This window comes from Arvicola amphibius, chromosome 3 (genome assembly GCF_903992535.2).
Source record: "Arvicola amphibius chromosome 3, mArvAmp1.2, whole genome shotgun sequence".
In the NCBI taxonomy this organism is placed as follows: Eukaryota; Metazoa; Chordata; class Mammalia; order Rodentia; family Cricetidae; genus Arvicola; species Arvicola amphibius.
The window spans coordinates 46,123,556-46,133,888 of record NC_052049.1 but is presented as its reverse complement, the minus strand read 5'-3'; the positions used below and the strand labels follow the sequence as shown (position 1 = coordinate 46,133,888).

At 48.2% G+C, this 10,333-nt stretch overlaps 1 protein-coding gene across 1 annotated transcript in view; it reads right to left on the bottom strand.

Annotated features, from left to right (window-relative positions):
- Window positions 1-7,985, bottom strand: part of Pik3r1 (phosphoinositide-3-kinase regulatory subunit 1) — an 85,893-nt gene extending 77,908 nt beyond the window's left edge. The window contains exon 1 of the mRNA XM_038321582.2: window positions 7,781-7,985. The gene's annotated coding sequence lies outside the window, so the exon portion shown is untranslated. The remainder of the gene's footprint in view (window positions 1-7,780) is intronic.
- Between the last annotated feature and the right edge of the window lie 2,348 nt (window positions 7,986-10,333).

The window sequence follows — 10,333 nt, the reverse complement described above, 5'->3', positions numbered from 1 at the left end:
AACCAGGCAATATGCCTAAGAATAATTTAATTCCTTCAAATCTGCCCTGAAATTTTTGTTAGCTTTTCCTGGCAATGTATGTCTTTTAGGGGGGAGGGGAAAGTCCTAAGTCAGTAGCCAGGGCCGGATCTTTCTGCCAGCTGGTGCCTTGCACTTCCTCAATTGCAACCACCCAGAGGACCAGCTTGGTGGGATTCTCAGTAGAACAGGAAATGCAATGCCTCCAGTCCCCAGCTCTCATGAAACAAGCCCCTAGCACACAGCACAATGATGCAGTTAGGCATGTTCCACACCAGCGACTCAGAAACTGCTCCTTGCCTTTTCAGGGCTTTCTGACCCTGAGAGCCTCTTGATTGTGCCTGGGGCTAAGTCCACAGAAGGGAGCGAGACTCTGGGAGGAGTCTGATAACTGTTGGAGGCTAGATTCTCCAGAAGCAATCCCCACCCTGTACGCCTCCGAGGCCTCTAAGCTTGGGCCAATGCTCTCTCCTTGCCACTGGCAAGAGAATCTTAAAAGCTCTGCAGAACCCCGGGTTTTACTCTAATACAGGAACCCCAGATCTCTTATGGCTCGCGGATTGCAAGTTGAATGTGTCTCAAGAATGGCAGGTAGAACAAGGCCAGGATGATCAATGCAGACAGTTATGGTTGGGTGTCAGGGAAGCAGTCTAAAGGCAATGTTGTAAAAAGAGAGTGAGCACACAAGTCATTCATTTGGGTGGGGACCTGGTCGTGTGGTGACAAAGTTCAGAGAGACCGTGGCTGGCAGAGAAGGCAAGCAGCCCTCTCTGACTGCACTAGGTACACTTCTCTGGCCTGCCATACCCATTTAAATGAGGCAGTGTTATCTCAACCAGCATCACATGCGCTGTGCCTCCATTAACCCCTTCCATCCCCACAGTAACCAAGGTACTCTAGATAGTCTCACTTGACAAGTGGAGGAAGTTTAGCTTCTCAGGCGTGACTGCACTCAGCACCAGATGCAGAACCTAAACACAGATCCAGTCAACGTGTGGAGCCCCGGCTTTGAAGACTCAGCTACGCCAATGTCCTCCAACACGACTCCATTAAAAGACATCCTTGCCTAGGAAGTCCATAAACTAGGGAATAAAAGAATCCCGAGTCCATCACTTCTGGACGACCGCCCACTTCTCGAAACCTGTAAAGGAAGCTCCTGCCACCTGTATTCCTCTTGGCCTGTCTGCCCTGTGCTACTCTCCTGGGCCTCTTAAGGCACAGTTTCTAAAACCTTGGCTCCTCCCTGGGGAGATAAGCGAAGCCTCAACCCAGAGTCACAAGGACTGGCAAGCCCTCCCTTGCACTGTCCCCAGGACTGCAGCACCCAGCAGCCTGAAGCATGGGAAGTGCCCGTGTCGCCCTCCTGAGATCAATTTGGAGTTTGGACTACACAGCTATTTCCCACTTTCACCGAATTCTGCCTCCAGCTCTCTTCGACTACAAGCACCTGCCCAGCGAGCTCTTCCCAGCCAGATTCACTTTATATTCACTGTCAACAAAGTAGTACTTTCAGATACCCAGGCAAGTTTACGCTGTAAACTGTAAGCTAGGCTAGGATATTGTATCCCCCCCAAAGGAGCAGAAAGGAATTCTGTAAGAAATTGAAAAGTAACTTATTCTTATACAAGATCATATGCAACTGCCTTATGGGAATTATTATTATTATTTTGCTCCAGTCTCTCAACCCTTTCATAGCTGTCTACAGTCCCAGTCACTAGAAGTAAATTTTCTTTCTCTGCTAACAAACTGAGCAATTTTTATTTGCCCAAATAAAATTGTTTTTAAGGCTTGACAATTACAAATCCGTGACTGCTTAATGTACAATGGCTTAAAAATATTTTTTTACTTATTTATTTATGTATTTTTAGTTTAACCTTCTAATCTGTAGGCACAATCAGAAAGAACCAAAAAAAAAAAAAAAAAAAAAAAAAAAACCACCCTGAAAAGCCCTCTGGTTTTGTCGCATTCTTCTATTCGCCTTTTACAAAGGACAGCATGTGGGAAACTGAGTGAGGAGTCAGAAATAATGGACCTCCTCAAACTGCATTTAAAATTAAAAGCAAACAAACAAAAAGACAAGATGATACCTACTTCTACATCATCATCCTGTGATAAAATTAGCAGTGTGACACTGGGTGGCAGCACCAAAAGGCTCAATAGCCAAGACAAGATGGGCAGCCTACACCTCTATGTGTAACCTCCTCCCTGAATGTGACAGAGCTCAGAGTCCAGGGTAAATGTCCCACCTCAACTTACAGTCTTCTGAGAAACAAGAACTGTTACTTGAAAATATGCCTACCTTTCAAAATTCTTGAAGTTATTAACTATTAAACTGACCTAAGAGTCTAGAAAGACCATGAGTCTATATATAAAGTGATGGGATTGAATAGCCTCAATTAAAATAGGATGAAAAAGATGGGCTCAATGTAAGCCCAGTGTCAGAGCATCTGATATCTTCATTCCTTTCGAAAGCAATGAGCTAGGCAGAATGCGCGGCCTGCTGCCACACTCCAGGCTGGGTAGCTAATGTGGGTAGGTAGGGTGTGGAGGCTGTAATTCCTGCCTGCAGGCCATTTAGGGGCAGAGAGTACACATCCAGGTGACACAGTAAAGAGACAGGGCTCCAAAGCGGTTACAGCACTGGGTGTCCCTGAGCACACCAGAAGGGGAGAGGAGAGAGCTCCTCTGGCCCACTCACAGCAGCCCTTCTAGACTAAGAGGATCAGGATGGAGAGAGGGGTAGGACGAAGGGCCATGTGACCAAGAAGGGATCCTCCCACCAAGAAGATATGAGGCCGATATGCCTGGTTCCTTGCAGCACCACAGTAGAGAGGGATTGAAACGATGACCCTGGGAGGAATGACCAAAGGGAGATGCCCTAAAGTACTTCTTCTTGTGAAACACACACACACACACACACACACACACACACACACACACGGAAGGAAGGGAGGGAGGGAGGGAGGGAGGGAGGGAGGAAGAAAGAAGGAAGGAAGAAACAATAGGAGTCCTTAAAATTCATGGTAGGAAGGGTGAATTCTGCCCTGCAACTAACAGGGGCTGTCCTGATCCCTGCCTAGATAGGTAGCTATTGGCAAGTCCTTGAACCCTCCCTCCCTTACCATTTATTTCATCACCTGTGAGGCCTGGAAGACGTAGGCCTATCCCTCACTAGGTCATTATGAGGATTAAAGGCAATTACACTCACAAAGCACGTAGCACCATGCTTCTCGGTACCAGCTTAATATAATTATCCCTGACTCGGGGGCTCACTGTGTGCCAGGCACAGTGCTGGGAGTTTTGCATGCACTCTCGCAACTGCCGTGGCTTAATTATCAGCCCCATTTTGCAGATGAGAAAACAAGCCGAGTGAAATAGCATGCCTGAAGTGACAGTCAACTGTAGTGGTGGCATTCTTGCAGACTGCTCTCAGGAACGACAGGACTGCTAGCAATATCAGCGTTGAACGTCACTGCCTTTTACACAATGCAGATTTAAAACAGAAACAGACAGGTGCCAGGAATTCTCTCTTGCGCTGCCTTTCAATGCTGCAAGCAGTTCTAAAAGAAGCCTGAAGCTACCTAAAATAAAACCCTGCTGTAAATAGAGTCAGATAGAGCCTGCCTGTGGACTTAGCCCAAGTAATTCTCTCTCCAGACCCAAGGTGGAAAGCAGCTGAGTAGAGGTCAGAGGGGTGTTGCGTGGGAGGGAGGGTGACAGGAGCCTGCTTGGTGACAGGGCACGAGGTGGGAGTCATGACACTGTCGTCTAATTGGGTTTCATGGCTGCTCCCTAGGCTGCTCTCAGAAAGGAAAATCTGAGCCTGCTAACGCAATGCTCAGGAGAATGAGGGCAGCTGGGTCCTCATGGGACAAGCCCAGTCCTCAGAGCCACAGAGGCATTCCAGGATGAAGGCAAGGGGCAAAGGCTGAACCGCCCGGCAAGGCATCTGGCTTCCACCGACTCACAACAGCCACTGGTGGAGCCTCCTGACCCTTTGCCAGGTTCCTATGGCTTCAGTTCGCTCCCAGGTGATCATTAACCTGAGGACTATTTTGACTACAGGTGCTGATGGCTATACAATTGATTGACTTTAAGGAAAACAACGGCACAGAACAAAATCTCCAGCCATGTTTTTACAGGCCCTTTTTATTTCTACAATTAAGATTGTAGTACACTCATCCCACATTTCACCAGAAGAAGGTATTGGGGTGGGGGGTGGGAGATAGCATAAGCCAAACAAGACAAGCTGTACGTAATTACACAGTCTACTTTTCAGTTCATTTGGCCTTAGTGTACAAGAAATGGCCTTTAATTGCCACTTCTTTAGGCAAGTGATTTCAGTAAGAGTACTGGCAAAACCACGACCAAAAAAAAAAAAAAAAAAAAAAATCACATTAGGGAGGACACAAACGAGGCTTTAAAAAACACAAAAAATAATGAGAACTTTAAAAGTTAATCACAACCAAGGTTTCAAGAAGGAAAAATGATACAATTTAAATTGTCTAATTTTAAAGTAAAACAAAATTTTAAAGTAAAAACAAAACTGACAGTTGGGTTTGGTGGCACAAGCCTATAACCCCAGGGCTTGGGAGGTAGAGGTAAAAGGCTCAAGAGTTCAAAGTCAACTTCTGGTACAAGTAGATAGAGTTCAAGGCCAGTCAGGACAACTTGTGACACTGCCTCCAAAATAATGAATGTACACACACACAACACACAACACACACACACACACACACACCTGAAAATCCCTTCCATTGACAGGTGACTTTCTAGTTTTCAAAGCTTCATCAGCTGCTTCATTCCTGCGTTTGCTAGCAAAACCCTGCACCATGCAAGAGGCTCTGGGCTTAGCCAACCCAATACGCATAATGGCCTGACAGGGGCTACCATAAATTTCTACACCCCCCTTCATCCCCTCCCTCCCCCCCCCCCCCCCGCCAGTTGGATCATTCACTATCTATCCAATAAAACACATTTTGCAAATCAAAAATGCAAACACAATAAAAGCTGGACCAGAATTGTTTCTGTTTTAACAAGTATGTGGACAATTTTTCAATGCTTTTTACATTGAATGCTTTTTACAACACTCCCATACACTACTTAGGAGAAAGGGGGGCAGAGAGGAAATTTTAATCAACACTATAACCTTAAAGCTCATGGTGCTCGTGGCAAAAGTTTAAAGGAACAGCCAACACTTTTAAGGGAACAAAGTTTGTGAGTTGCATAGACTTGTACTTAAGATTCAAAGCCTTCTGAGAAATTTAGATGACAGGGGAAAGGGACAAGAAAGGGTAATGGGGGAGTGAGTATGACCAAAATGTGTAACATTTTTGTCCCCAAAAGTTGCCAGGCAGTGGTGGCACATTGCCTTTAATCCCAGCACTTGGGAGGCAGAGGCAGGTGGATCTCTGTATATTCAAGTCCAGCCTGGTCTACAGAGCTAGCTCCAGGACAGCTAGGGCTTTGCACAGAAAAACCATGTCCCACAAAAACCAAAAAGGAAAAAAACAAAAAAGAAAAAGTTCCAAAAAATTAATATGCACTAACAAAAATTCTTTAAAAAAAAAAAAAAGCAATCCATCAGCTTAGGTGTAATTAACATTTCCAAAAGATACATGCATAAACCCACCAACAGCAGTTAAAATACATATTCCTATAACATGTTCTATTGCTCTCTCCCCAAACCAACTTTATATATATAAAACTAAAGAAAAAAGCACATCGGATCAGTGGGCAGTGAAATACTTTTTTACATGGCTACAGTGCATCACAGATGTGAAAAAGCAGAGTGCTATCATAAAAAATGCAAATAAAACAGCAGATAACAATGTGCACATGGCAGAGTTCTGTTATGCAACTAGGAGCAAGTCCCAGGGCAAGATGAAAGTTAAAAGCAAACTCTCCCACAGCAGTCTGAGAGCCAGGATCAGCTAAATCCAACTTTCTTCAAATCATAAGAACGGACAGATTGCTATGGAAAAGGAGTGTGGCCTGCAACAGGCGCACAGGGGAAGGCGGCCGGTGGCGGCATTGCAGGGAACTTCTGTAAAGCCAGGAGCTTCTCCCACTTGCCTTTCCTATTTCAGCCTGACTTTGAACCAGGAGAGGTGCAAGAAGAATCAGGATCATTTTCTTTGTAATAGGCAAAAATAGTTGTTTTCCAAAATTTAAACAACTTGTGTGCTTAAGAAAACGACCTGCTTACCATTTGTTTTTATCTCAAAAACAATGAATGTAACTGGTTAAAAAAAAAAAAAAAAAAAAACTCTCCTGGGGTGCTGGTTTCTTGTTCTGTGACAAACGGTGCAGGGACACCTCACCTGTGCAGAAGGCCCTGGAGTCCTAGCGGTTTCTACTTTAGAAACCATTAATCTGCTAATCCGTGGCAGAAATAACCCCATCTGCCTACTACTCCAAGCTTTTTTTGCTCAGAATTTACTCTCCTTAAGGTGTCCAAAACACACCATGAGCTAACGAAATATTAAGAGAGGGCTCCACATGGAGTCTAGGTCAATCAGCTCTGTGAATGCTCCTAACACCTAAAACTTGAAACTCGATCTCACTAAAAATGACAATCTCATGCTACATTCAAAACCCGGAACTGCTTTATCCTTTCCTACTTCGCACTGTCTGACAAAGGGGAAAGACAGGGAAAGAAAGGGGAGAAATTTTTAAGCCCTAAAACCATGAAACCCCTACATAAAGCCTAAACTCACACCAGTACAGAACCAGAGCCTGCAGCTCCTTCGAGAATTAACGGTGAAAGAGAGACCTTTCCGGTATTAGCAGTGCCAGGAGCAGAATTCCCCTGAATCCAGTGCCGGCACACAGCATTCAACATGCCACAGCCACTCCGCTCACACCCTTGCATTATTGTGCACGAAAGCTGGTAACCAAAATGCATTTCTGTACATGCGTGCCTGGTCAGAGCGTTTCTATTCTCTTTGTCTCGTGATCTGCCGGGCAGTTTCTGCCTTTGGGAAGGAAGTGGCTTGCAGACAATTCCCCCTGATATTTTAGTCTAGGCTTGGACGCGGGGCCGGCTCTCCCGGGTCGGCCACATATTGCTGGGCAGGTCCCTCCAGGGTAGCCCCGCGTTAGAAAAAGCTGGATTTCCGGGCGGTGCCAGGATCCCACTCATTATGCCTCTAGCAACCTGCCCAAGCCCGGCGGCCGCCAGACGCCAAGCTAGAGCCCCAGCCACCGACCGCCCCGAGGCGCACTTCCCCCACCCCGGAAGAGGAGGGCGGCAAACTTCGGAGGGCGGGGGCTGGGGGCGAGCTCCGGGGACCACCGTGGCCCAGCTTGGCCGGCGACCCCGGCTGCAGCTGCGGGCCTGGAGGGGACGTCACGCTATTGCAAAGACAGAGATCCAGGTTCTCTCCTCGCGCGCTCCCGGTTCCAGGAAGCTGTAGGGCAATAGGGGACCCTCGGAAGCGTGAGGTGACGAAGGAGGAGGGAAGCCGGCGATCGCTGGCAACTCCGGGACCGAATGCGCCCAGTTGCGAGCAAAGCCGGACCGGGGTAGCACCGAGGAAACGACAGCAGGAGGTGATCGCGACCATGCAGGCTAGCCACTGGCCCGAGAAGGTTTTCCAGCGGCGGGGAGATGCTGGCGACTGGGGGCTGGCAGCTGGGTCGCTTCCCCTCGAGTGGCTCCGCAGCAGAAGCGGCTGCCGGTGACAGGAAGAGCGGCGGCCGAGCGTGTTCGCACTGCCTCCCCCTCCCGGGCACACGGGGACCCACCGCCGCCACCTACCTCCGGAGCGGCTCGCTTCCTTCCTCTGCCTGGCCTGGGCTTCAGCGGCCTCTCCAGCTCCCAGCTCCCAGGCGCCTGCGATCCAGCTGCGACCCGCCGGCGCTCCGCTGTCCAGGCTCTTTGGTTGCACAGCCGTCCTCGCCTTGGCCGCAGCTTCCTCCAACTCGGCTCCAGCTGCTCGCTACTCCTTGCCGAGCACCCTCGGCTCCAGCGCCAGGCGCCAGCCCCGCCCCGGGCCCGCCCCTCCGCCCCGCCCCCAGACACACACCAATCAGCGCCAGAGACCCCGCCCCCAGAGCCCGAGCCGCGCCCTCCGCCTCTACCAGTCTCCGGGCGGGCGACCAGGGTCCGGGCGCAGAACTCGGTGCCTACCGCCCCTACCCCCAATCCCCTCCCCCGCCGCCTTCGCCTCCGCCCCCGGCACGGGGATGTCCCAGGCGACCGGACGGCGGGCGGTCCCCGCTGCGGAGCTCTACTTCTGCGCGCTTGGGGCTGATTCGTCTTCGGGGCGTCTCCCGGACCCGACTGGGAGTGGAGGTGGGGACCCAGGGGGAGGTGGAAGATAAGTTCTGGCCTCCTGGGAACCCGGCTTTGCTACCTGCTATCTTCGAGACCCTGCGTCTTTCGAACACACTATAGTTTCAGAAGCAGTGGCTAGGGTCAGGAGGACGCAGATGCCAAGGCTCGCCAAAGAAGGGAGGCCCTGTAATTCCTGGCCTCGCCAGCACAGCTTCCCTAGTGGTCAGAAAAACCGCGCCACCCGGCGTGGCACTCCTGGGGTGAAGGAGGGGTGAAAGGGTGAGCCGGAGCAAGGAGTGCCCGCAGCCTGCTGCCGCCTGCAAAACCCTGGCACCGCCGCCTCCCGAGCCAGGCGGGACCTGGGGGAAAAGAAGAGTTCTGTGAGGAGGGATCTCTGGCGGTCCTTGGACCGCAGGGCCAATGTAGGTCAGATAGCCCACCGCCCTCTAATGCTTCCGACAGGCTGCAACTCGAATTCTATGGTTTCTAAAATGTAAGAATGCAGATCCTTGGAGCATTAGCCACACCTGAAGCTCCTAAAGAAAAAAGTGATGTTCCTTCCCATGATTACGAGAAGATGTCAGCCCGTGTTTTGTTCTCTGAAAATGTTCAGGAATTCTTGAACTTTTAAAAAGTTTGCTCCCAAAATATGGCTTATTTTGCAGTTCAGGGATCCGCAGCCACCCACCCTTCTCTTCCTAAAGTTCCTTTTTGCAGCACTTCTCCAGTATTCTGGCAAGAATCGTACCTTTTCTTAACCAAGTACTTAGTCTTTTGTCAAATTCTAAATTTGGTATTGTGTTACTGTGAGTGTTGGAAGCAGAAGGGAAAAGATGAAACCCACAGCTTATTCTTAGCAAATGTAACCGCGTTTAAAGGCGACTCTCATTCTAATAAATCTGAGATTTCCTTGGTACACTAATGTTTCTGTTACTCCTGGTTTCTGGTGAAGACAAAAGACAAAAAGCAGGCAGCTGCTCACATCATATTTAAGAATCCACCTGTCATGTGGGATGTGGTAACCGACACCTGCAATCCCAGCACTTTGAAGTTGTGGCCATTGGAGTCTGAAGTTCAAGTCAGCCTAGGCTTTGTAGAATCTCTCTAAATATTGATTATGTTAATTTGTATAGGGAGATCCATCTTAATTATGAGTAGAGAAATTACCCCCCTGGGCAGGAGGTTCTGGATTGTCTGAGTGGAGAAAAGAAACTGAGCCCTATGCATGCACGCATTAGTTTTTGCTCTTTTCTCATTGAGGACATAATCATGACCTACTAATTCAAGTTCCTGTTGGCTTCCTTGACTTACCCGTGATGACCGACTATTTGGATCTGTGAGCTAAACCCTTTCTCCCTTAAGTTGCTTTGGTCGGGATATTTTTTTTTTTATCACAGCAATAAGAATCTAAGAAAGGAGGGAACATTCTTTGTACTATGCTAAATGCAGAGCCTCCTGGTGGATGGGAATGATGTGTTTCCTGTGGTAGAAGTCCTTGGATCTAATCCAAACTAAGATGACTAAAATAATAAACACTCACAAATGTTTTCCTTGGGATCACCTCTGAGGAAACTAAAACTATGAACTCTTCCAGCTATCTCCTCCTTGTGCACTAACTAGAGCCTTGTAAAGAGACCCCACCATAGGAGTCTAGTCAGCCTGAAAACAGTATGTGATTCCTAATCATGATTCTTCTTTTAGACAAGTCTTCAGCAGTTTATTGTACACTTATGCTTTCTTTGACTTTTTCCCATATAGCTGAACATGGCACACAACTTATGTCAGAGAGGGTCACATGGGAAAAAATAGTTATTTCTTCATGCATAGCACCAAATAACCTGTTTCGTTTGTATCAAGTTGGTAACTTCCCACACATGACTAGTATGTGTTGACTGAGGTTTCTGTCCCACCTGGTCCCACAGTCGTTCATTCCCAAAGCAACACATAGAGGTCTACATTAATTATAAACTGATTGGCCCATTCGCTCAGGCTTCTTATTAACTCTTATAACTTACATTAGCCCATAATTCTTGT